The sequence below is a fragment of the Pezoporus wallicus genome, unplaced genomic scaffold (assembly GCF_028554395.1).
Source record: "Pezoporus wallicus isolate ANWC-B61680 ecotype Strahan unplaced genomic scaffold, APGP_CSIRO_Pwel_v1 scaffold_11491, whole genome shotgun sequence".
Taxonomy (NCBI): domain Eukaryota; kingdom Metazoa; phylum Chordata; class Aves; order Psittaciformes; family Psittacidae; genus Pezoporus; species Pezoporus wallicus.
In genome coordinates this window covers 2,995,472-3,022,097 of record NW_026642649.1, presented here as the reverse complement: position 1 = coordinate 3,022,097, position 26,626 = coordinate 2,995,472, and the positions used below count along the sequence as shown (strand labels likewise).

Sequence of the window (26,626 nt, the reverse complement as noted above, 5' to 3'; positions counted from 1 at the left end):
GTGCCTGAGTATCTGCAAAGCTGAGACACATTCCAAATGCTCTGGTTCTGAAGAGTAATTTCTCCTGCCTACGTGCAGTCTTTTCAGAGAAGCTGCAGGGGAAGGATTTTGGATTGAACACATATTTGCTTGTGTGGGTGTGAAAGGGGGGTGTAGGGGTATTCTTCCCTGGAAAAATGCTCCACAGTTTTCTCTGTAACCTTTCTTGGCCCATCAGTTTGGATCTTTACACCCACTGTGCCTAATAACAGTTACTACAAAAGATAAAGTTACCTTGTATTAGTAAAGCAGCATTAGTTACTAGCACAGACAAGCTACTCCCTTCCTTCAGCCTCTATTTAGCTTATTTTTAAAGACAGTGACCTTTTTCCTTCCTCACTACCAAGTTAAGATGGTAGTGAAAGTTAGATTACAAACTTGTCAAATAAAATGGTTTAGAAACATTGAGTTGAAATGCATTGCAGGTCAAGGAAATCAAGACATGTTGTGCTTTGCATGTAGGCTTATTGTGAGGGTCAGGTTTTTGGGGGGGTTGGTTGGGTGTGGGTTCTTTTTTTCCCCATAGCAAATGGACTGTCAAAGAATAGAAGTGCCAGACAGCAGACTTCAGTTACTTCAAATACCTCTGCAGTACCACCATGAAGCAGACAATGGAGAGTGGATGATGTAGCTCATACAACACTGGACTGATCCTTCTGTAGTGCCATGATGTATTGCGGGTAGGTAGGTAGGAGACATCCAGTTAATCCCTTGAAGTTTTGGAGATTGTACAGTATCAGTAAGGTGACTCTTCGTAAATACCTAAGCAACCTGATCTAGCTGCAGATGTCCCTGCTCCTTGCCCAGGGGGGGTTGGACTAGATGAGCTTTGAAGTTCCCTTCCAACCCAGACTATTCTATGATCTGTGTTTAAATAGCACCAACTAATTGCTTGTTGCTTATAAAGATCCTGCATCTATTTTACAAAATCTGTTTTACACCTGCATGTCCAGACCTGTCAGTTGTTGTCCTCCCTTTTTGTCTTCCCATCCTCCAGCGGTTCATTGCACTTCTGCAACAGTTTAGTCTCCCTGCATGTACTGCAAGTATCTTGAGTAAAATTTGGGATTTCTGTGTGCCTCCTGGTTTTATAGACATGTGTGTGTGATCATTCAGGAATGATTTACCTAGGTACTGCTCCACAGAGGGTCTTGATGGAAACTGCTTTTTCCCTGTTAAACTTGGATGAAGCGTTGGTGTTTCCTTTATTTAACCACAAATCCATTATTGAAATTGGAATGGAGTTGAATGCCTTGAAAGTCTGAGGTGTTCTTGTCTGGCAATTCACATCCATAGAATCATAGAACTGTTAGGGTTGGAAAGGACCTTAAGATCATCCAGTTCCAACCCCCTGCCATGGGCAGGGATACCTCGCACTAAACCATCTCACCCAAGGCTCTGTCCAGCCTGGCCTTGAACACTGCCAGGGATGGAGCATTCACAACTTCCCTGAGCAAACCCATTCCAGTGCCTCACCACCCTTATAGTAAAGAACTTCCTCCCTATATCCAATCTAAACTTCCCTTGTTTCAGTTTGAACCCATCACCCCTTGTCCTGTCACTATAGTCCCTGATGAAGAGTCCCTCTCCAGCATCCTTGTAGCCCCCTTCAGACTGGAAGCTCTGAGGTCTCCATGCAGCTTCTCTTCTCCAGGCTGAACAGCCCCAACTTTCTCAGCCTGTCTTCGTATGGGAGGTGCTCCATAGTTGCATACAAAGCAATGACTTGTGTTTCAGAATAGACTTTGCCAGATAATAAACCCAAGCAAATCCATACATGGTTTAGTAGCCAATCAGCTATAGAGTTAAGTCTGAATTTATCTCGCTGGATATGTAACACTGGTACAGTCTGGCAAAGAATAAATAATCTTACTGTCAGTTATTCTTGGTTATGATGTCAGCAAATCCTCCTGCTGCTGAAGATGTGTGGGCAAGACACATGGAAGGTGGCAATTACATGGGCTCCTTGGGAAGCCAAAAAGAAAACTGTTGGTTGAAATAATTCTTAGTTCTCAGAAAAGTCAATCTTGTAACAGGAGGAACAACAAATGCCAGATTGTCACAAGGTATCTGCTGTGGTTTCAGGGGAACATCTGTGGAAGTCCCAACCTGTACTCAAAGAGCGTGAACAGGAAATCTTTCTCTTAGTTCTGCATGTTGGTGAAAAGAGCCATTTTTCTCTGCAATTTCAGCCTTTAAAAGAATATTCAATTCTCTTGTCTGACCACTAAAGCGCTATGTTTGTATATTGCTGTGAGTGTTAGTTCTGGATTGTTTCCGATTGCTGAAGCCAAAGCTCACTGCTGTGTTTCTTGCTTTCTCTTTTACTTTTTTGCACTCTGGGGAAGAAAGGTGAAATGGGGGTTTTGTTTGGGTTTTTTTAATTATTATTCAGTATCTGCCTTTGAAAGTTCCATGGGACTGGAAATAAAACAGTGGAGCTAAGTGGTATAAGTAACTTGAGGGTGGGAAGAGGCCTTCTTTGAAATAGGGCAGGTGCAAAACCTTCCTCAGTGAACAGATCTATGTGAAGTATTTTCATTCATTATTACTTTAAATCTTGTTACTTCACTATTGGGCTCAGATTTAATTTCTGCTGTTGCAGGTGTTTGTGTTCAAGCTTAAGATGAAGTCCGGAAGTGCCCATGGGAATAGAATTACATTTGCAGATGCAAATTGCCTCCTCAAATCCACCGTTCACCATATGGTGAATTTCAGTCTTCTGTAGCCACAGCCTGATACCCACAACAGCTCTTGCACTTTAATATCTTAAACCTGCATGAGTCAGGACTGTTGTGGAACAGGAAAACAGTGGTGTGAAAAGGCACTGGGAGTATCTGCAGCTGCACTGATAAAGTAAATGGTGGTTTATGTATCTTAAAGGCTGGATGTTATCCAGGTGTACAATTGTATCCAGTCTTGACGTGAAGAGTAGTTGATTGAATGCAAATCAGTCATGTGCAAAGGATTCATATAAGTAAGAAGACAGTCCAAAATGAGGAATCTTTTGATTAGAGTTGGGTTGTCAGCAACCAAATGCTTGATGTGGTAGGAAGCACTGTGAATAGCCGCTGGTGTAGATATGAGCCTTTTGAATAATTACAGCTGAGCTTTAAAACAATCTAGGTAGTTAGACATGGAAACTTCCAATAAGCAAGATCAGGTGAGAAATGCTTAAATAAGCATTATTCTTTATGGAGCATCTGTTTCTTGAAGAGGTTTTGCAGGGTAAGAGTTGTATTTCACATCTACAAAGATTCAAGAGCTGGTCACTGGTACAGGCTTATCCTTGGAAGACAATGTTTATACATCCTTTGTTTTGTCACTAAGAGTTGGGTCAGTCTGCAAAGAGAACTGCTGCTGGGAGAAGAGGTGGCTGCAGTTGCAAACTTGTCCTGAATGGAGGGGACAGGCGGCTGTTTGAGAATCACAGACCCATAGAACAGTTTGGGTTGGAAGGGACTGTCAAAGCTCATCTAGTCCAACCCCCTGCAATGAGCAGGGACATCTTCAACCAGATCAGGTTGCCCAGGACCACATCAAACCTGGCCTTGAATGTCTCCAGGGATGGTTCATCCACCACCTCTCTGGGCAACCTGTGCCAGTGTTTTACCACCCTCACTGTACAGAATTTCTTCCTCCCATCCAGCATGAATCTTCCTCTTTTAGTTTAAAACCATTTCCCCTTGTCCTATCGATGAACTGTTGTGATCTGTCTTGGAGGAGAAATCAAGAAACTAATTTTGCTCAATAGTTTCTTGAGGAATGATAAACTATTTCCAGATTCTTACAACTTAAAAGTTTGTTTGAGGTTACAGCCATGCACTGTGTAAAAATGACGTTTTGAGGAGGGCAGAGGTTATGGCTGGCTTTCCTTTGGAGGCTAATGTCCCCAAAATGGAGTTTAATTTGGGGGACTACACATGCGAATGCCAGCTGAGCTCTCAGCTCTGTTCTCTCATCAGTGTTTCAAGACTTGCAGCAGAAAGCCTTAGTCTGTTGGGATGTGTGCAGCTTTAAAATACTGCTATATTTTGCTCTGTGGAAAAAATCTTACTGCTTTTGCGAAGAGTCTGGAAGCATTCTGTAGTGTTTTCATGATGGTTTACACTTCTCTGCTAATGCTTTCTATGTTACGTCATTCTGTGTTATGTCTATTCTATGTCATGTTAGCATATCTTTTAATTGTAAACATCTATTCTGTTCAGAGGGTGTTTGTGACTAGTTGTCTATTCTGCTCTGTGCTCCCAGTTAAGATTTTGGTCATGGTTAAGAATGTGGATGTCAAATGCACTCAGAAGACCAGGGTTTTAATGCAGCAGACTGAAGAGAGGAGGAGTATAACCCTTTTTGACTCAGTTTGGTAGTTTGTGTAACTTCTTTGCCAGGAGAGAGTGAGGAAACTTGCGCATGAGCCAAAGTTAGAATTGCATTCAAACGCAATTGGTTCTCAGCATCGAGAACTGTTCATGTGGGGGAAACACAAATAGAAGCGTCACTTACAGCAAGCCTGCAAGCCAAATGGTGATATTCTGGAGGGGAATAGGAGACTCAGGAAAGGAAGACTTCTATGCAGATGATAAAGAGCAAAAAGAATTAAAAACCAGGTACAGCAGTGGCTGTTACAGAGCTGTAATCCAGATACTGTTTGTCTCTCACAGAGTTTAGCTTTGGATGTGGTATATATGTAGAGTGTGTGCAGAGGCATTGCTAGCCGTGTTGTAAATTAGCTCAGACAAAGGAAGGGAACATGGCAAATGCTGCTTTAGTACTTTTTTTGGTTTCCCTTACTTTGCAGTTCAGTTGAATGCTGCTTTTCAGCTCTTGCACTGCAGAACTCTGCCTGGCCTCTTTCTCACATAATGCTGAGCTGCTGTAGTGCTGTCTGAGGCAGGTTTTGTTCTGGTGCATCAGGAGGAAGAACTTGGATCTGCATAGCAGTGCTTTGACAGCATACTGTGCTTGAGTGGCTTTGCTGTGGCTGTTTTCTCCAGCCTTGCCTTCAGATCTAAAGTTAGTCCCAGTAAACCGTCATGTTAGTTAAAACACTGCCACCATAAGATTTGTTTGAGAATAAACCATAAGGAACCCGAGCTAATATTTTTAAGGTTATGGATGAAAATGCTTTGGGCATCTTAAGTCACGATGTTATTGTTAAACAAGTGGTGTAGGAGCAGGTAAACCAGTGCAGAGGAATTACTTGCAGAGTTTTGTGGCCCTTTGACTGCAAAGAAGTCACAGTTATTTGGGATACTTGTCCTATATTATAGGACAGTTCATTAGTCACTCATTCCTGTTGGCGATCCTGGAATATTAGAGGCAGGATATGTGTGAATATTTATGTGCTGTGTGCATCCATCTTTGTATATGCTGATAGATACTTTGGTAACTTTAACCCTGTTTACTGAAGTATGCTATTAGTGATGTCTGACTGGTATCCTGGACTTCATTCTCTTGTTAAAATGGGAATTCATTCCTACAGTGTAAGAGCTTAGGCATGAGTGTTTCCTTTGAAACACAAGATAAATTGTGCTGGGGATGTCGTCATTTTATTAAGCTCATTCTCTGGATGTGGCTTAAGTTTGCTGTTCTTACCTGTATTTAAATCTAAACCCAGAACTTTAAAACAGAAAAAAGCTAAATGGTTAAAAAATAAGGCATGAATTTGGGATGGTATGGGCTATTTTCTGCATAGAACTTTGGGTTTTAAGAGTAATCTTTTAAACCTTAATGGCTTTGAAATATTAGATTGCTGTGGGAGATGGACATTCTTTTGGTATGGTAGTGGCTGAAAGGCAGGAAAGCTGTTTAAATCCCCTTCAATATTGTTACAGTGGATTTGCTTTCTTACCAATGCATTCTAATGGAATAATCTTCATTGCTTCAATTAAACAAGGAACATCTCTTTATAATTTACTAATTGGTTTTGCTCCTCCACAACTTGGCTGCATCTGAACACCGTAAGATGAGCACATTTAGTCAATCTGTAAAACAAAATTGCAACTGTTTCTGCTCAAGTTGCAACAAGAAATCAAGTTTAACTGTGTTTTTTACATGCTCTTTGTCACAAAACCCATTTCATCCCAGAGCCCAAATAGTTTAAAAGGCCTTTCCGTCATTGGAGCTTTTTCGCTTTGGACCAATGCCTATTATAGCCATTCCTTGCTCTGTGATTGACTGACTTGGAGGAAGCTGATGTTTCATAATAAAAAGCTTTACATTTTAATACTTTATAAAAAATGCTTTGGACTGGCATTACCTGCAATACCTGAAACCTTCAAAGCACGTATACAGAGGCTGCAGTTGGTTTTGGACTATTTTAGGAAAACAAAGGGAAGGAAATGAGATGTTTTTGCAGAGCTGTTAGCACCTGTAAATAACTGTAGCATGCAAATTATGGGAGTGTAATTACTTGAACAGAGATGGAGTTCATATCAGGTAGAAGGAATACTCTTCTTCGTAGCTCTTTTTACTCTACTGCTCTTGTCCCACTGTAATACACCCAAGGATTACATTGCAACCACAGGGCATTTAAATTATAGTGGAAGTCCTAGGCCATAGGGATTAGACTAAAAAAAGTATTCTTGAGTGAAACGGAGCTGATGGATTTTTCATGTTCATCTTCATATAGCTCACTTTTTCCTCTTGTGAATTCCTAATTTACCCCATTAAAGAGCATAAAGACACAGTGAATACAAAGAGCTTGCATTATCCTTCTTCACTTAGCTTACCCAAACTTGTTTCTTACATAGAATCATGGAATCCCAGACTGGTTTGGGTTGGAAAGGACATTAAGATCACCTAGTTCCAACCCCTGCCATAGGCAGGGACACTTCATACGAGACCATGTCATTCCAGGCCCCATCCAACCTGGCCTTGAAAAGCTCGGCTTTTCTTTCTGTTAGGTCTAGTTCCAGTGAGATGCTTATATTCATCAAAGTGGCTCAGAGTTTGGCCCCCCTTTTGTTTTTGTCTCTCTCTATACCAGAGAAGTCTTATGCAGGTGTTGAGTAATATTCTGTTCTTGTGAAGAAAGCATTTTTGAAGAAACATATTAAAATTGGAAATGTTTTCAACCCACTTCTGTTTCATCTCAACTGCTGTCACCTGGACTGCAGTGCAAATCAGTTTTGTTTCTTTCTGGTGACCTGTGTCCCAAACCGTGGCATTCACACAGATGCTAAGAAGGAAAGTTGGAGGCAGAGGAATCTTATGTGGAATGGGCTGTCCTGTCGTTGGGAGGTCTCGTTCAGTGAGCAGTGTGGTTGGAAATGAAGGAATGGATAAAAGCAAAGGGTAGGTGTGTACTAAAACTCACAGTCTTTGCAGACTAGCAAGAAAATAGGATGACTTAATTCAGTCTTTAAACAAAACTGTGATTTATAATGCATTTACTTGCTTTCCTAATTAGGATTTTAGCTGGAATTATTCTCAGACAACTCGTTTCAAGTATGAAAGACTGAGGTAGATATGTGGCCTGTTAGAGCTGTACAGCCTGCCTTCAAGTCTTCATGGGCTCTACGGGAATTACAGCAAAAACCTGAGGTTTAGAAGTGATGGGAGTGGGTTTCACCTTGTTGTTTCCATGCTGTTAGATTTTTAAATACTGAAACTATTTCCTCATCAAGGGTGATACTGTTCTCTTTGATCCCACCTTATTCTGAAATCCTTTTATCCCTAAAAGAGATGAAATGTGCTTCCTGATGTCAGTTGACTTCACACATATAATGTTTCATCAGAGAGCTGGAACTGAGGTTGAAGAATGTAGCTGACAAAGCAACTTTTAATACAGGAGATGCAGAAAGAATAGCTGCCTAGCTAGGCTCTAAAACTCATGTGAACTTTAAGCCACTCAAGAGCTTAATTTAGTGGAAGTCTGGCCTGATATAGATAGCTCGGATATCATGTGGAAACTCTGATTTAGACATGTATTGATATAAGAGACCTTGAGCTTATTTTTGTTTGTTCCTGGCCAGATTGTTTTTGCTTCCCTCCCTTAAGCCCACTCTTTATTCTCAGGAAATGCAAGACACGTGCAACTGTTACTGAACAACTACACATAACTGCACCAGGGAGAAAACAAACTTGGGCTTAAGTGTTTATCTTGAAACGGCAGAATCTTCAATTGAGGCTTTAAATCTTTGCTCTTCTCTGCCTCTTAAGGAAAGATGCAAGTGCACTGGGATTTCTGTTCTTTTTCCATTTTCCTAAGTTGTGCCTAAGCATCAGTTTACTTGTATGTTTTCCAATACTGTAACTCCAGATTGCAGCTATTACATCAACACCACAGTGATTTTTAACTCGATTCACAAAGCTGCTTGTTTCTGGCGTGGCCATTAACATCACATCAGTAGGAAGGTCATAGCACAACCGATGTGACTTGCCCTCTGATGAAAGTGTCATGGGAAAAACAAATGTATTCCCTGTGTGTTTGCAGTGTCCATGGAAAGTTCTGCTTTGCTAAACCTACATTAGGCTTAGGAAAAACTCCCACCCACCCACACTAAATCTTCACTTGAAAAATTCAGTGTTTTCAAGTGTCATTTCAACTCTGCACAGGACTTTATTTGGGGTGAAATCATACTGATGGTCTGGAAGAAGCTGGGGATATTAACTGTACAAGCAAAAGTGCTTCTGAAGCATGTGTTCAAAGTTTGGAGCACATGGTGTTGATATCACTGGCAGACTTCTTAAAATGACAGCCCTTAATGCAGTCACAGTTTATGACCTGTAACTGTACTTCTGGACCCATAACTGGAGATTCAGTTTGAGAGGTATCTTTATGACAGCTACTGTTGTCTTCCATGTGAAGATTTAAAATACCTCAATATCGTTACAAAACCAGAGATGGAGTAAATGGGACGCTTTCATGGGACTTTTCATCAGGGACTCTAGTGACAGGACAAGGGGTAATGGGTTCAAACTGAAACAGGGGAAGTTCAGGTTAGATCTAAGGCAGAAGCTCTTCCCTGTGAGGGTGCTGAGGCGCTGGCACAGGGTGCCCAGAGAAGCTGTGGCTGCCCCGTCCCTGGCAGTGTTCAAGGCCAGGTTGGACACAGGGGCTTGGAGCAACCTGGTTTAGTGTGAGGTGTCCCTGCCCATGGCAGGGGCTGGAACTGGATGAGCTTTAAGGTCCTTTGCAACTCAAACCAGTCTGGGATTCTGTGTCTAAAAACTTCAAGTTGATGGTGAATGTTTCATTGCTTAAATTCTGTGTGAATAAAGCTATCCTGGGTTCAGCTGTAGCAGGTATTTTTCTCCTTCTTAGTAGCTGGTGCAGTGCTGTGTTTTCTTCTTTAGCCTGAGAACAATGCTGATAACACACCGATGTTTTTAGTTGTTGCTAAGTAATATTTATTCCAATCAAGTGGTGATATGCTGGAGAATGCTGCTTTATGCACTGTCCAAAGTCAGGTTTCTCTTACATTTGCCTTTACCCTAATGTAAAAGTAATTAGAATCTATCAATTAACATAAAGCTAACTTTTTGAAGGGGAAAAGGGATATATTTCTGTTTTGTCTTTACTGAACAATATTGTATTGCTTTGCTTCTGACAGGAAATGACCATCATGGATTTTTGAGTGAATATCTGTGTGAAGGACAGCCTCAATCTCTATGATTATGTGTATGAGAAATAGGTTTTGTCACAGGTACCTCCCAAAATGCAAACCAAATGTTTTTATGTACAACTTGTTTGAACTCCAGAGCAATCCATTACTTCATTAAGTTCTTGCTGTTAAACTAGAGGACTTGTTCTAGAGGTAGAAAGGAGAGCAAGCAACTGGGTGCTTGGTGTTAAAGCACTCTGTCAGTGCATGAAGTGCTATCAGAATTATTCTCCTTATCAAGGCTGGATGGAAACATGCCCCACATACCTATTTGAGACTCTAGCTGGCCTTTAATTCTGTAGCTCTGAACTCTGGGTAATGGAGAATCTCGTGTGCACTTCTCCTCTACTGAGCATAGCATGCAGTGAAGCAACAGAACACAAGACAGTTATCCCTAAGTTACCTGGGCGAGCCTTTAAATCCCTCTGTTTTATTACTGGTTTATAGGGAGAAAAATAACTGTGAGTGTTGAAAGTGCTGCATTGGCCTACAAAATGTTGCATGCATTGTTACATCACACCTCCAGAGAAACAGTTGTGGGAGACTGCTGAATTGCCAACTATAATATATATTTAAGTGTACTTCAAATTAGCAATGTGTACAATATTCAGGTCCTACGTTCAGTATTGAGTATAGTGCAAAAATGACACTTTTCAATACAAGTTTGGGGGATTGCCCGTGAAGTATCTATCACCTAGGAGGAAAAATGCACTTTCTGGGATGGGCACGCAGTGAAGTCTCCCTAACTCAACAAACTGTACTTCAGTCTGCCTCTGCGGTCCCTCATGTCATCAGGCTGAGCTGTGGGGCTGGTCCTAGGTCTGCAGAAATGTTTTCCACTGGTAATGTACATGTCTTGTGGCTGAGAAGCTATTTTTAGCACTCTGGTTAGACTGTCAGAGTCACTGAGGGACACAGTCCCGGCAGGGAGCTGGAAGAGGGAGCTGCAAATAGTATGGAATGGGAAGGGGGTTGGAAAAAGGTACCTTTCATTCGCAACTGATTTGTCTACTCTTGGCTATATTGTTATTTCCTGGTAGCTTGCAAGGAAAAGGCACAGTTCTCAGGATTCTTTGCTTGCATTCAGCTAAGAATAACCTCTGTGTAACTGAGGGAAAACCAGCAGAATTGCACTAGTTGAAACTTCCTTTTTCATTGTGGCGATGTTCAGAAGCTGCCTGGATCTCCAAACTGACACCTTTCACCTGGAGTGAAGTGGAAATACTGACCTCAGTCTGGGTGAGGTGGGAGTTACATTAACACTGCATTTGCTTACATGCTAGACTTTGTCCTGATTGCACAGTAACCAGGGAAGGGTGATGCAGACCACAAAGCCGCTAAAACAGGAAATGGTTATACATGGGGAAGCCTTTAATTTGACCACGATACTGAGCTACAGGCAGCTTTTTAATATTTAAAATTCAATATTTAAAAAACCTCTTCTGAGATTCAATTTGATTTATTTTATTCACAAAGCTATCACACAAAAAGACAGCTGAGGCAGCAAAATAGCACAAGAGGGCCATTTCAAAGTGCTTATGTGCTGCATTATGGGCTCAGGGCAGGAGAGGTACTGCTTTTCCTGGTGGCAGAATACTTAGTGAGATTCGCTTAAATACATGGCTGTGCTTTTTGCCTTTCTCTCTTCTGTATCTATAATGTGTGTTTTGTTTCAGTGTTAAAGTCAAAGGTCACCCCCAGTGTTTCAGTCTCCTGAGTGAATGTGGTTTCCTTCACTTTCGTGTTTATCTTTGCAAATAAAAGGTAGAGAATTTAAAATGGAACTCCAAGCTGTTGGAGGCTTCTGTAAATCACATACCTGGGAATGCTGCCACATAGCAGAAGCGTTTCAGTGTTGTGTATTCCTTTGCTGTGGGGACACCAAAGATAAAGTCAGGTAGGCTGGGTCAGTTGCTGTGGTATTCCATAGAGTAATATTCCATGCGATAGAAGGTTTGCAGGCATGCTGAAGTGAGAGATCAACCATCTCTCTTCTTAGTATTTATTGTTAGGTTCTGTATGTCCCACCCTTCTATACCTCCCTACTGGGGCAGAGTCATCTACTTGAAAGAGAAATGCTTTCATTTTTCCTTTTCTCTTAGTTGAAATTAGCTTTCAAAATGTTGTCTGTTTTCCTTTGGCCATTCAGGATAGTTTATGCTTAGTGTCATCTTTCTTTGTTTTGATGTGTGAGGGTTGGTTCTGCTGAGACTATTGTATGGTGGATGATTTTTGTGCTACATCCCCAGTGACTTTCAAGGCCAGGCTGACATGGCTCTGGGCAACCTGATCTAGTTGAAGATGTCCCTGCTCATTGCAGAGGAGTTGGACTAAATGAGCTTTTTAGGTCCCTTCCAACCCAAACCATTCTATGAGTCTATGTGTGGTCTTACAGATATTTTAGGGTTTAATATGGTGGTGCAAATTTGCCTGGGTAGGGTATTTGTAGGGACCCTCTGCATATGGCACTTCAGCTTTGTTGGGGCAGGTTCTTTCTGCCCACTGTAATGTAGAATATATGATGTACTCTGGGTAAGTTCCAAACTTCTAAAGCTAAAGTTCAGTTTTATTTTTACAACTTTTTATAGTTTGCCTGAAGAACACAGACCATGATGGTTAGAGCCTGGTGGCTTTCGTGCTGCCCCTTGTCTTGCAGCAAGAGGGACTGACAATGAGTGCAAACTGGACTATTGTAACTAACCATTAAACATTTGGTTTTAAAGACTTAATGGCATATATATCTCTGTTGCTGAGCCTGGTGCCTGTGCTGAGGAACATGAGAATGATGGAGCCAGTGTCCTCTCCAGTTGCCTTTTACTTTGCACTGTGAATGACCAGACAGCACTGTGCAGTTGTACTGCCTGCCAGGTATGTTTGGAGCAAGAATGGAGCATGCTCAAGTCCTCTTCCTGCCTTTGTCTATAGAAGTATACTCTGCCACTGCACACTAATGTGCATCTGCATTATTTTAACCAGGACTGTAGCAGATACATGAATCTTTGGTGATGTAGTTGTGATGCCTGACTGCAAAAACGAGCTTCTTATCTAATAGGAATAAACTTGTGCAAAGAGAAAGAGGAAGAGTCTGTCTGACTTCAGAGACCTGCAGCTAAACACCATACCAGTAAATCATATATGCACTCTAGTAGTATTCTTTGTTCTGGCTCTGTGTTTGGATTTTGTATGGTCAGGTCTGAACACAACGTAAAGATTGGGCAAGAATGGAAATCCGTGAAAAAATGCTGTTATATGCAAAGTTCAAATGAGCAAACTTGCAAAAATCCCCCCAAAATGTAGTGCCAGTTGTTAAGTGATAGTTGTCTGTTGTTGGACTTGCTTTGCGTTGCTATTTTCCTACCTCACTGTGAATTTAACAGATTACCCAGAGAAGCTGTGGCTGCCCCATCCCTCCCGGTGTCCAAGACCAGGTTTGACAGGGCTTGGATCAACCTGGTCTAGTGGAAAGGTGTCCTTGCCCGTGGCAGATGGGTTGTATCTGGATGAGCTTTATGGTCCCTTTCAGCCCTAACTAGTCTATGATTCTGTGATCTTAAGGTCATTTCCAGCCCAAACCATGCTATGATCCTCTGATTCTGCTACCTGAAATCAGTGGGAGTTGTAAAACACCCTTCTTTTCCACATCAGCGTTGCTCTGTGAGCTCTCATTTGGCAGCAATGATTCCGTGGGAGACCGTACAGATGTATGCTGTGTTGTTTCCACTCATTTTCATGGTATGTTCTGGGAAAACTGGTTTGCTATCTGGCCCTTTGGCATACTGTCCAACTGATCTTAACCTAGAAAGTCATGGATCCATGTCAAGTTGCTGACCTTTTCCCTCCTGCTTATTAATAAACCTTTGTGTTTCTGCTGCTGTCAGTGTAGGTAGAGTGATACTGAAGCAGAAAGCTTTTCAACCCTGGCTCGTCCTGCTGAGAAGGTGGCAGCATGCCTTGCTGGAATTGCACAGAGATCAGGGGCTGTGGATTCCGGTGGTTCTGGAATCTGGACTGAACAGCGGCTTTGGAGCAAGGGCATGAGCAGTGGAACCGCAGCCCTAAAGCGTGTGGAAAACCTGTGTGTCTGATAGCTCTAGGAAGGCGCAGGTGCAGGTTGTCATTTCCAAGACATTCACCCCATCATGCTGGCTGTGCTAGATTTACTGCTGCTTAAAACCTGGCTGCCTTTTTAAACTGCAGGACAGTGGCTTATTTTGCCTTGACATGTCAGTTGCTGGTGGTGATGATGATGATGATGGAAGTTTACCAGGGAATTATTGCTAGGCCTGAGTCACAGGACATTTCCTGTGCTTCCTGTTTTGGCCATGGAGGCTCCAGCCAAATAATGATCATCAGGCTGTTTTGATAATCCATTTTTGCTTACTATAAGTGAGGTATATGCACACTTTTTTTCTTCCTTTCCTGTTTCCATGGTGAGGGACAAGCAGGAAAACTGAACTTCAATGCTGTGAGTCGTAGGACCTTACAGCACCATAAGGGCACACAGAAGAAGAATGGGATATTATAAAGTGGCAGTTTCAAAGTGGTGGCAGAACATTTTACTGGGGAGAACAGAGAATGGTTCTCAGTAGAAACTGAGGGGTCCTTTTTGAACCCTGTAATTGGTGCAGGTGAATAACAGCATGTTTCTGAAAACTGAGATTGGATACAGAACAGCAATGGAAGCAAAGGTGGTCTAGTGTGCCCCCATCTGTACTGTGTAGTGGGAATAACTACAATGTTTAATGGCCTGCATCCTGGTAGGGAAAATACTCTCTTTGGGATACAGTCTTGTCTTTTGCTTCAACTGCTACATGACTTGTTTCAACTGCTATGTCCTTCTGACCAAAAGGATGACCAAGACTTTGTTAGACAAAGCCGGAACTGTTATTTGTATGGGGCAAGAGGTGGCCTGGAGAACTCTGTTGCTATTGTGTATGCTTTTTAAGGTTATTTCAGCATTTCTTGCTGTTAATTCTGTTGGACCCCAAACCCTCAGGCAGATAAACTGGAATATGTCACCTTGCTTATAATGAAAGCATGGCTAAATTTAAAGCGAAAGCTTTTCTTCATGAACCGTAGGAGGAGTTGCACAGGCTGACTTTGTTTAAGGGCAGTCAGTGTCTCTGTAGAATTTAGAAGGCCTTTTCTGAAAATTCTCTCTTTTAATGACATGATGTGCTGCCCTCTCTTGTGTGGGAAGTTCATTTTTCCCTGGCTGCACACTAAGTTGCAAGGAAGTGCTCTCCAAACCTTCTTTAATAGCAAGGAGAGTTTCATGTTCTCTTTTGACAGTAAGAGAGATGTGATAAAGCTTTAAAGTTTCATGCTAGACCATACTGGACAAATAACCGAAAATTAACGAAGTCTACAAAATGAAATCCAGGGTGTGCAGTCTCAAAGCACTTTGTAATGTTGCTGGCTTAAGCTGTCAAATCTGGGCTTCTTTTTACCTTTTTTTAGCTCAAATAAGAGTTTGTATGTGGAATGAGCAATCTACATAGGGAGTTTTACAGAGCAGGTAAAGAGGTCTGTTCCTTTCAGGAAATCCTGTGTTTATATCCAGGGTTGGACTTGTAGGCCTTGCTTTCCATTTTGCTTGTTGATCTAGAAGTCTGAGTCTCCCACCACCCCCTTGACAGAAGCTTGTTGCTTTGTGCACAAGCAAAAAGGGTGAAACTCTTTAAAATAGTCCGCCAGTTACTTTGGCTTTAGTGGTACTTTTTCATGGTGTCAAAATTTATCATCCTCTTCAAATGTAACTAACTGTAGGTCCTGAAAGCCCAGAAGATGTTCTGGTCTTAAATCTGAGTAAATATTGTTGTTATTTTGAAGACACTGGGTATTGGGAATGAGAACTTCGCTTGTGATAGATTATGTACATGAGTCGAGGAAATTCAATCACAGTTGTTCTGAGGCTGACAGGACCTTTGCCAAATATAGATAATGAAAACACATTTTGAAGGAAGGAATCTCTATACTTGTACTGAAAGGCTTTCTCTTATACTGGGGATGGGGAACTCCAGTGATATCTTTTTATTTTTCAGTTGAATCAAGTGCTTTGAATGCTCTTTTCCAACCTTGTTCTGTGCACGTTCAGCTTTACTATGTGCCCGTCATGGAATTTGTCCAGTTCCTCTTATTACCTGATTAAGGGTTGTGCTTGATACTGTAGTAAAAAAAAAAATCACTTTCACAGAAAGTTTCCATTAAAATTTCATTAGAGTGCACACAGAAAAAATCCTTGCCAGAGAGGAATAGGGTTCATCACAGAGCTGTTTCCCCTTTCTGAAAGCTGCCATGGTTGCTTGCCTGAGGCTGTTGGTATACTCAGAGTGCTTTCTGACTGGGTGCTAAGATAAGAATAAATCATATGGCATGCTGAGAAGTGGGAAGCTGAACTGGCTGAGTGGTAGGCAAGTCAGCTTGCCTGCTCCACCTAGAGTAGCTTTAGGTCTCCATCAACAGATTTACAATAGAGCGGGAGCTGTCAGGGGCAGTTTGGACACGTGCTTACTGCCTGTGCCGTGACTCTTCATCAGGGGCTGCAGCGATAGGACAAGGGGTGATGGGTTGTCCTGGGTTCACAAGCAGGGGTGATGGGTTCAAAGAGCTGAAGACGGGGGCCAAGTTCATGCTCTGCCAGGGAGGAGGGGAAGCCGGGAGGAAGCAGAGACAGGACACCTTGACCAAAGGATTCCATAGGATGTAACTGGCAGAGACTGCAGGGTTCTTCCTTGGGGGGAGTTATCTGTAAGGATGGTGAGGCACTGGAATGGGTTGCCTTCCCTGTAAGGATGGTGAGGCACTGGGATGGGTTGCCCAAGGAAGCTGTGAATGCTCCATCCCTGGCAGTGCTCAAGACCAGGTTGGACACAGGGGCTTGGAGCAACCTGGTCTGGTGTGAGGTGTCCCTGCCCATGGCAGGGGGTTGGAACTGGATGAGCTTTAAGGTCCTTTCCAAAACAAACCATTCCATGATTCTGTGATTCCATGACTGGTGTGTGGGTGAAGCTCAATGTCCAGAACTATCTGTTGTGCATTTTGGAGAATATGTGCATGCATACAGGAATTTGTCTGAGGCCAACTTCAGTAAGTGTCATGTTCAAGGGTTATTGTCATTATTTTCCAAAATCGGCTTCCAAATTGTTTGGAACTACTTGATCCATCTCTATTGAATGGGTTTTGTTTTTGTGGTCCTTTGGGGAAAGCCACAATGCTGGATTGCAACTTTGTTGTGTAATTAAGATAGTTTAGTCTGCAAAAGAAGCAAAACCAGAGCATGCATTACACTTAATTCTCATTTCTACCTGTGAGCTTGTGCTCTTGTGTAGTCCTCCCTTGTTTAATGAACAGTGGTGTCCTTGCCATGTTCATTTTAATGCCCCTGGAATTTTCTAAAGGAAAAAAAAAGCTCTATTCCAAAATCTTTGCTAGGATGACTTTGACTTTAATGGCACTAAGCCCTGGATAATTGGCTGGGTTTCCTAAAATTCCACAGCTTGTTGTTAAGATAAACAGTTCTAGGTTCCCAAGAACACAGGCGCGTGTATATGGTAATACACTGGGTGTACAGAGCAACCTTGAAACGGCAACTTCTTCTTTGCCTGTTTTATTCGTGATGTATACAACCAAACTTCAGAAGCAGAGAAGTGATTTTACACAGTAATTGGGCCAGGTTTTAAACCACATGAGAGCATTTTGAGAAGGGCTGTGAAATTTCTCTCTTTTAGCCGTTAGCTTTTACAGAAGCAGAAAAGAATCAGTCCTGCATTGGAATAGTGTGTGTTGGGATGTGCCCTCATTAGTCAGCAGCTCGTATCTCAGTTGCTGGGAAGTCCATGGTATAATGCCATGGATTGCTGGTTGTTTAGGAATTTCTAGTCTTGTCATGTCATTTGTGAACACTGGTACCTGAAGTGACTTGTAGGCCCAGGTATCCGCAGTGTTGGAGGTCTGGCTTTGCCCTCCCTAAAAAGGGCTGTGCTCTGTGATCACTCAGCCTGCAGATTTAGAGAGGGGTTATAATTACAGAGGTTGTGATAGAGCTGGGTTCGGTTCACTCATGTCCTCCCAAACCTAGCAGTGCATGGTTGGAAGTGTGCTCCTATACATAGCTACTTAAAGACAGCAAAAGAAGATGGATGTGAGGCCCAGGGATATTAAGAGCCAGTTAAGAAATTCCAGGCTAGGTTGTGAGCAACTCTGTGCATGTTTAGGTTGTAAGACAGCCTTGAAGAGTAAGGGAGGTTCTCACTGGATCGTGCCAGTTGCTGGAGCACATGGAGAGGCTTGCTGCCAGGGATGCTCCTGGGCCAAAGCGGATCCTCTTAGCATCTTATTCAGAGAAGGAGTTGGAGGTCTGACTGCCCTTGGAGGTAAGCTTCCTCATAGTAGTCTTTAAAATGGCTTCTAGCAGCAAAGGAATCTTGAAGTTCTTACTTTCTGGAGAAAACTGTAGAAAGAAAGGGATGTTCTTACTGAATGGGTTGGGTTTGATCAGTTAGGCTTCCTTTTCTTTTTTCTTTATTATCTTTTTATAAGATTATTTAACTTAGTCTCAAGCAGTAAACTCAGTCTGAAAGTAAAGGGATCAGGACACAGCAGGTATGGTGTCTGTTTTTTTTGTTATTTGTGGTGTGGTTTTTTCCCTCTGGTTTGAATTTTAGAGCAGTTTACAAGGAATTTGATTCCTTTAGCAGCTGGTTCCTCTCAGCCCTGCTCTCATTGTCTCTGCAGTAAGAAGTCCATAGCCATAGAGTCCCTGCCTGTGGCAGGGGGGTGGAACTAGATGATGATCTTAAGGTCCTTTCCAACCCAAACCAGTTTGTGGTTCTGTGAACTAGTAAAGAAAAGCAGCAGTCTTTGTTATGTGATAGTTTGTGTAAATGTTTTCAGGACAGCTGGTATTAAAATTTGAGCTAATGACACTTCTCCAGTCCCATAAACCAGCATTGTTTGAAATTTGAATTATACCAACTCTGTGTAGACTCTTAAGAGCCATTGTGGAGGGTGAGAAATGTAGAAACTCCTCATATAATGGGGGAAAAACAATACTAATGCAAACCAAGATCAAAATCCCTCCCTTTCCCCCCCCTGCCATGTTTTAAGTCCTGATAACTACTGGTTTGGGTCAGTCTGTTCTTTGTTTAGTGTTACTTGACTAAGACTCTTGGCCCCGATTTGTGGGCAGTTATGTTAATTGTAGCTTTGTTTAAAGAGTACTAGCAGTTGGGGGAACCACTATTCCAGCATGCGTTTAAAGCTGTTTTCACTGCTTGCCCTTGGTCTTTAGTGTCTTGGGGGAAAAGGTATGGCTTGGCTGGCTGGTGAGGGGTTTGACTTGGAGTAGTAACATCTTAATTTGAATGTCTTTTACCAAATGAATGCTATCTTAGGCCCTGGCACTGTTCTCTAGGGTTGTTGGGGGTTTTTAGTTTTGTTTTCCCCTTCACTAGTTGCTAGTTCATGTGTTCTAGTGCATCTCAGCCCTGTTCCGCTTCTGGTCAAGTGGTTTTGCTGGTTCTTCCCGTGGATAGGAAGTGAGCTCAGGATTCAAGAGGAGACACAGTGGTCTTATCTCCTGTACTGCAATTGACAGAAGTTGGGAGTCATTCCATAGCTCTTCCCAACTAGTGGAAAAGCAGTACTCCTGCTTAGCTATCTTTTGGAAGTCTTTGAGGCTTATGGAGGAGAAAGTAATGGGGTGTTCCATGTTCTTGTGACATATCAACACACACCACTTTTCAGGTTTCTGCTATCACTGTACCCATCCGTGTTACTTGAGGGCCTGGTTTGCTGGTGGTGAGGTAGTTTCCCCCATACCTGAACTGTTTGACCATTTTCTGTGGCGTGTATATTGTCAAAAGTGTAGTGAGGGTGACATCCATGTAGTGCAGCCTGTGTATTGGCTGTGTACGAGGCAGGAGTTCATACATGCTGAACACAACAGCAGCCTAATCCCAGATGATGCGGTGGTCTGGTTTTTAAGTCATTAGATACTTTCCTTCTGTTCAGCAACTGTTGGACCATGGTTCTTGGACCCATCTTGTATTGATCTACCTCAATGCGCACCTTGCACGCACATGGGTGTGAATAGAAAGTACATGTTTGAGGTGTTCATAGTTTGCATTGCTGTACCTCTGAGCTTTGTTTTGGTACCTGGTGAATTCCTCCTTTGGCTGCACATGGAGTTCTCACGCTGTGTACTGGAGGTGGTGGAACAGCTTTCCCTTTCCCATATGGTTACACAGCATCTTTAGCTAAGGTCTCCCAGCAGGTAGCTGGGAGTAAAACAGTACCTGTTTTCAGTTTTATTTGTTCATGGAGGGGGGGGAAGCAGGTAGTTTGGCCTACATTAAATAAAAGGATAGGGGTCTGTAAAAAGCTCTTAGTGTAATGTGAGCCTTACACAAGGAAGAACTATTTATAGAGCCCTGCCGTATCTGCCTGAAGGAACCTAACCACAGAGAGGGCAGTATTACATCCAGCCAGTGAGAGCATGCTGGTGCTTGCAGCAGCCAAGGTTGACCCTGGGGCTTGTCTTACAGCATAAAATCATAGAATCATAGAATGGTTTGGGTTGGAAAGGACCTTGAGATCATCCAGTTCCAGCCCATGTCACCCAAGGTTCTGTCCAACCTGGTCTTGAACACTGTCCCTCTCCCCTGGCTGGAGCGGGCAAGAGACTGATGGGATCATTTGAAAGACCAGATCCTAGTGGTGAGAAGCTGTGGTTTGTGAAGAACAGTGGGGTGGTTTTCTTTCCTCTTTAATTTATCTTTTTTTCCCTTCGGGGGCTGTTTATTAGTGAAGTTTTGACTTTTTGAGAAAACATGTTTGTCTTCATTGAAGATTTAATAGTCAGAAAAGGCCAAACAAGGTCACAGCAGCAGCTTTGGAGAGCTTGAGAGCAAGACTTCAAGCTTTTTGTGTTTATAACATCATTTAAGCATCTTTGGGGTTGTCGATGGTGCTATTCTCGCTTTTGTTCTCTAGTGGTGACTTTTTTTTGTACTAATGACATTGCCGTGCCACTGGCAGTTAACCAGGTATTGTTCTGCTTTCCTGAATGTCTGGTTATTGAATGCCTTCATCTGCTTACTACTTACTGGTTATGAGGTGTTACAAAAAGTGATTTTTAGAAGCCCTTCAAATGTTTAGCTTGAAAACACTCTTTAATGGTTTCATAGGCAGAAGAGCTCCTCTTGGGAAGCATATACCCGAAAGATTCTTCATAGCATCTAATGATCACTGGGTATTGATACTTCTCCAGAAACATTGCATTTGGCTAGGGCAAGGAGCTGGGGGAAGGGGAAACATGGAATATAGGTTAAATGTGGTATAAGGCTTGAGTAAAAGGGTCTGTGCGGTGCTGGGGTAGCAGATGGCTGTTTTGTTACTGCCTGGGTCACTGGGCACAAAACCACTGGTCAGAAAGCACAGCAGTATTTTCTCCAGGTTAATCTAGGAAAGATGAAACGGTTCTTGAACGGCTTTAAAACTTTGGATAAGGATGTGGTCTAGAGTTGGCCAAGGTGTTTGTCCCTTCAGTTTGCTGTAAAAATAATGGATCTCTTCTAACGTAAGAAATGCAGTACTTTCAGTGTTTTTATATGTGTGTGTGTGTGTGGGTATAAAACCCAGACCTACTGCACATGGTTGTTTCTTTCTGGTCTGAGCAGGTTTGTTTAAATGGAAGTAAGCATTTTGTGTGGCTTTGAGCCCCTCACTCAGTGAAGAAATTAGTTTTAAAGTAAAAATAGAAGAAAAAGCAGCAAACTTTTATAGATGGAAGAGGAGAAATTGTAAAGAGCTAAGTTGAATGCTTGAAGCAAGTCTTACTGCTTTGGTCAATTCAGTGAGTATTTTCCAAACATAGACTGTATTCTGAATTACTGAGGCCAGGCCTGCAAGTGTAAGCTATTTCAGATTACACAGACATGTAAACTGGCTTTGATTTGCTCCAGTGTCTCTGGGGGGCATTTTGCATCTGAGAAAAAGAGGGGTGGATTGCTTTTTTTTTCCTTTGTGCGTGTGTATAAATAAGATGTTTGAGGGTTCTTTTTAAAGAACTTAGTGAAACTTAACAGACTTGGTAAAACAGAGGTGTTTAGTGGGTTTACAAAGTAATACAGGAACCAGGAAAAGACTTCTGGTGGGACTCTTGCAAGTACATAAAAGGGAGGAATTTGCAAACCCTAAACCCCTCTGAAGTGTTTAACCATCATTTAGTAGCTAGCAAATGAAAACACAGGATGAGAGCTCTGTAGCTCCAGGCAGATGGGTATAGTAAGAAGTTCTCTCAATCCTTTGATACCCTGAGGTTCCAATCCAAATTGTTGGCACTGAAGCTTCTTAAAACTTCGTTAATGATTTGTGTGGGTTACTTTAGATTTAGCTTGACACCTTGGGGTGAATGTCTCCACTTACCCCTGCAGTTTGAAGCTTCCTGAAGGAGGAAAATGTAATAGTACATGCCAGATGACCCTGCTGTGAAGTTTCCCGTGGGTTTATTTGAAGTCTCATGTGGCTGATTGGCAGCAGGTTGCGTTTGAAGTGCATCTTGGAGCAGTGTTTTCAGGTTGTTTCAGAGTTGTTCTGAAAACCCAGCTAGCTCACAGTAACTGGTTTTGCTTCAAAACTGTGCTACTGCTCTAAAGGAAAGAGCATAGTTAAATAATGAGAGTATGCATAGCAAGAGGATGACTGGAAGAGAGGGGAAGATTTTAGTCCGAAGCTCTAGAAAGATATTTCTGCTCTCTTTGAAGGAAATACAGCTTTGAATTCCCAGATGTTGGCAGTGGTCAAGCTGCCTTTTTAGACTAATGAATAAAAGTATTATTTGAAGCGCAAAATCTGAGCTAGATAACTAACAATTGTTCAAAGCTTAATAATATTAACACCATAGGGTGCACTGTGTGGCACATCATTTTACGAGTTCCACATGTTTAGTGACTACAGTAAATTGCTGTTGCTGCAATCCAAGGTGGTGATGAGAATTACGTTTCAAGGTCACAAGCAATGTGTATGTTGGCATTGCTGAGCTCTTGGTAGGCACATGGCTGAATAGCTCCGTGCCATTTATTGCTTTGCTTTAACTCATTTGTGTATTTAGGTTCAGAGAACCCAGAAATGGCTGACTGATGCGGAGATTTCTTTGCTTTACCTGAGAACCTTCCAATCTCGTCTGATGTAAATGTGCCTGTCAGCTTTGAGCTGCTTTGCCAAGGTACTTAGAGCTGGGTAACTTTTTAAAGTGGAATGTAATGCTGGCTAACCACAACTCATATTTTACTTGGCTTTTGTAATCCAGGCAGCCACAGGTACACTGCAGTCGGTACCCAATGTATTTCTCGATTAAGTCTATGACACTGCAGTCATAGTTTTGACTGTTATGTAGGTGTACTGTTAGATGACAATGGTCTTTGGTTTGTATAGAACTTAAGGTCTTCATTTAGTAACCATGCAAACACTATTTTAAGCATTATATTGGGTTAGACCAAAATCTGGGTATCGTACAGAGGAGGTGTGCAGGAGCAAGTCTTTGTGCTTATGTCATCGCTTTTATAAAGTGCAAGGATTGAATGAGTGCCTGTAACAAACAGCTGGCAAATAAGGGGTTTTCCAGAGTAAAATGACCTGGTTAAGCATATGTACAGGTTAAACTTAAGGGAATTGTTCTCTTGCTACAACCAAAACATTTACGTTCAAACATTCCAAATTAAATATTTCTTTAAACTCAGGTCTGTTTATTGGCCCCAAACTGTCATTGTATTTAAACCGGTAGAAATGGTGCAATACAGTCACCAAGGCAGAAGCTGAATTATGTCATATTAGGTACAGGAGTTGAGTTATTTAAGTCCTGTATGTGGGCTGCTCTTGACATATACAGTAGAAAGAATGAAATGCATTAAATTTTCATGGAGAAAAGGCATAGTCTGGCTTCAGTCGTGTGTTTGTTTGGATGTCAGAAGGGGTGAATACAAACCACCGTAGTAACAATTTGTATCATCTGCTTATGAATGCTATATATGTAGGTGAGGCTGTTTTGGGAATCTGGTAAATACTGCTCAGCTTTAGTTTGTTTTGCTTGTCAGCACCAGAAATTCAGCTGAAATTTTAAAGGAAAAGTGTGCACCCCTGGATTATGTGCTGATATTTGCCATGCAAGAGGCTACGCAGACAGTGCTGCTGTAGATTTGGTGAATGCTGAACAACATTTTCACACTGTGTGTCTGGAAACTAAGTAAGTCTGAAAGGAAGCAGGCATACGCGTTCATGCCTGCTTTCTTCCCTGCATTATAGAAGGTTTTAAGATAAAAGCACATTCTCTTCCTTAATCCAGAATTTGTCTTTCTCATGGAGATGTTACATGCGATTCTGCAGCAGAGCAGGCAGACTGTTGGAGCCTGTTTGTCTTTTCAGGCTGTGTTTGTTCCGTTTCCAGAATAAATGCCAACGATGAACCAGCTTGTGTGAAGGAAGAGCACTGATAACTTTGTTTCTGGATGTGTGTGTGGTGAATATTAAACTGGGTGAAGGCAGAGAGGTGAAAATCATCCATCACAAACTTCTAACACAATGTGGAATGCTTTATTCTGGCCAAAACTATTTTTGGTGAGAACTGTGTGGGAGATGAAGTCATGAATGAGTAAAGGTGATCAGGTACATCAGATGGTGAATGGCAGCGCGTCCAGAAAAGTGACAAGATCTCAGATTCCCTAAACTCACTTGAATACTTTTACAGGCAGATCATGCTGTGGTTATCAGTGTTACTTCATTTGGTAATGTTATGTTGCTGGCTCCCTGTAGTTGCTAAGGCAGGGCACGGGGAAGAGGAGAGAGGAGGGGCAAGAAAAGCTGAAGAGTTCCCTTAATGCTTCCAGCCAGTGACTCCCAGATATGCTCTCATTCATAACAACGGACTTAACTAACAATTTCCCAAAACAAATGTGATTCACAGATGTGTGGTAGCAACTAGGACAAAATAGAGTTCTTTGAATCAGTCAGTCTGTGCATTTCCAGTGTGTTTTCTTGTTTATGGCGTAAGCTGTTCCTCTCCTCAATGCAGAGGGGAAAGCAAAGGTTTGAGTTTTGATTTCAACTTCATTGGAGCAACTGATTTCTCACATGAGTAACCTCCCTCTTGTGATTCCTGAAGAGCCACTTGAAAGGGGCCCATTTAAAAAATAATCAGTCCGAGTGACCCCATTGTTCTTTTCAGAATGTGCTGTGACAGCGCAGGAATAATGGATGCTCTGCAGGGGAACCGGAAGATTTCCTGTTAAAGCACTGAAATGAAACCTCTTCCTGCAGCTGCCAGGGGAGAGGACCATTTGTATGAGAGTATGGTATCATAAATTTATTGTCTGATTTAATCTGTTCCTGTAGCTGTTATGAGCATTACTAAATGCAGGTTTTGAGCCTCTGACCAGGTTAAGTGATACCATGCTCAAATACAGATGGATAAAATGGAGAAGAACTGAATGAAGTGTCTTTTTGTGTATGAAGGTGTTAATATTGCCCATTTGTCTTCCAGCTGTGGTGGTGTGCTTTCAGTGGGAACGCATCCTTGTTGAGACCCTCTGGAAGGGGGGAGGGAATGTTGCTTTTTTGTTCTTATGCCTGTGGTGAAAGGGAAAACCAGGTTGAGCAAAGGGTTGTGATACAGCTTTGTTGCAAGGTTTCTCTTAAGCTTATTCCCAGAAGGCCTAGAATGCATAATCTGTGTTTTGACAGTTTAGAGACAGATGCTTGAGTCCTGCCACGAGTTTCTAAAAACACTGTTGTGCTTTGGCGAAGCAAGAATGTTATTTACTAGAAATGGCAGAAAATAAGATGGCAAAATTCTGAGTGTAACTTTAACAGCAAAACAAGATTATCTGGACATGTTCGTAGAGATTAAAGAGAGCCTTTTTAGTAGTATTTTCCAGACAACTTGCGTTGCTGGTTCTCAGTGAAGCACTGAACATGGTATGTTCTGTTGCTGCACATGCAGATTGAATTGCATCCACGCCTTCTGCTTGCAGACCAGTGCATTTGTGTCTTCTTGCTGCTGGCTTTCTGCTTTTCCCATGTAATCTGGGTGTTCTTGTGTGGTCTGTTCTTCAGCTGCTGCTTATGCCTTGTAACTACTACATGTATAAAGCCTTTTGCTTGCCTGACATGAAAGTTAGTTGGTGAATGAGCCAAAGTGGATGGACTTGAGGGGTTGGCAAGTTGGGTCAGGCAACAGTACTCATGTTTAATCAGCCACCGGTCTATAATATGGTACCAAGGAATAATTCCTACTTGACTGTGCAAGTGCAAAGATAGGCAGCTGCTCTGTGAAGAGGGTTTGGCATTTAGCATTTGCTGAATTTGTTAGGTTAAACTAATGTTTAAGGAGGAGAAAATGAGGTATTCTGATTTATGCTCTTTGGAATGACTTGAACTAACCATTTGTTTCTTTTGTGTTTCACAGACTTCTCGAAGCCAGCTGTAGTGAAGAGCAAGAGCTGTGTTCCTGCCAGCCAGACCCAGTCTCCAGTGCTGGTCCCCCTGATGGCACTTTGTCCAAGCCTGTGAAACCTGCCAAGCTGGACGCCACAGCTTTGCACGACTGCACTTTGGCCGCCACTGTGCCTCCTTCGGAGCTGTCGAGTGATGCGGTCCCAGCCTGTGACACAGGCATTCACGAAGAGCACTATGTGAGTGAAGCAGTGGAAGATGATCTGCCAGACTGCAGAGAGTACAGAGATGCCTGCACCATTACTGGTAAGCAGTCAAGTCTTTTATCTTGGGTCTTACCTGTTCTTAAGCTGTTGGTGAGGTGTCTGGTTCATGGACATGCTGCTGCTGGTCTGCGTGTGTTCTTGTTTAAGAAGTGATTTCACAAGGACCTGGGTTTTCAGTGGAAGCACTTTGTGAGGGTTAAGGCTCTTGTAAATAGGCTAGACCAATGACAGTTGTGAAATGAGGATACGAGACTGATGTGCTTG

At 42.3% G+C, this 26,626-nt stretch overlaps 1 protein-coding gene across 3 annotated transcripts in view; it reads left to right on the top strand.

Annotated features, from left to right (window-relative positions):
* The window catches only part of TRAK1 (trafficking kinesin protein 1), a 128,381-nt gene that overhangs the window by 19,969 nt on the left and 81,786 nt on the right, over positions 1-26,626 (top strand). For all 3 annotated transcript variants that reach the window (XM_057431500.1, XM_057431498.1, XM_057431504.1), the window contains one exon: positions 26,110-26,402. The gene's annotated coding sequence lies outside the window, so the exon portion shown is untranslated. Of the gene's footprint in view, positions 1-26,109; positions 26,403-26,626 lie in introns of those variants that run through there.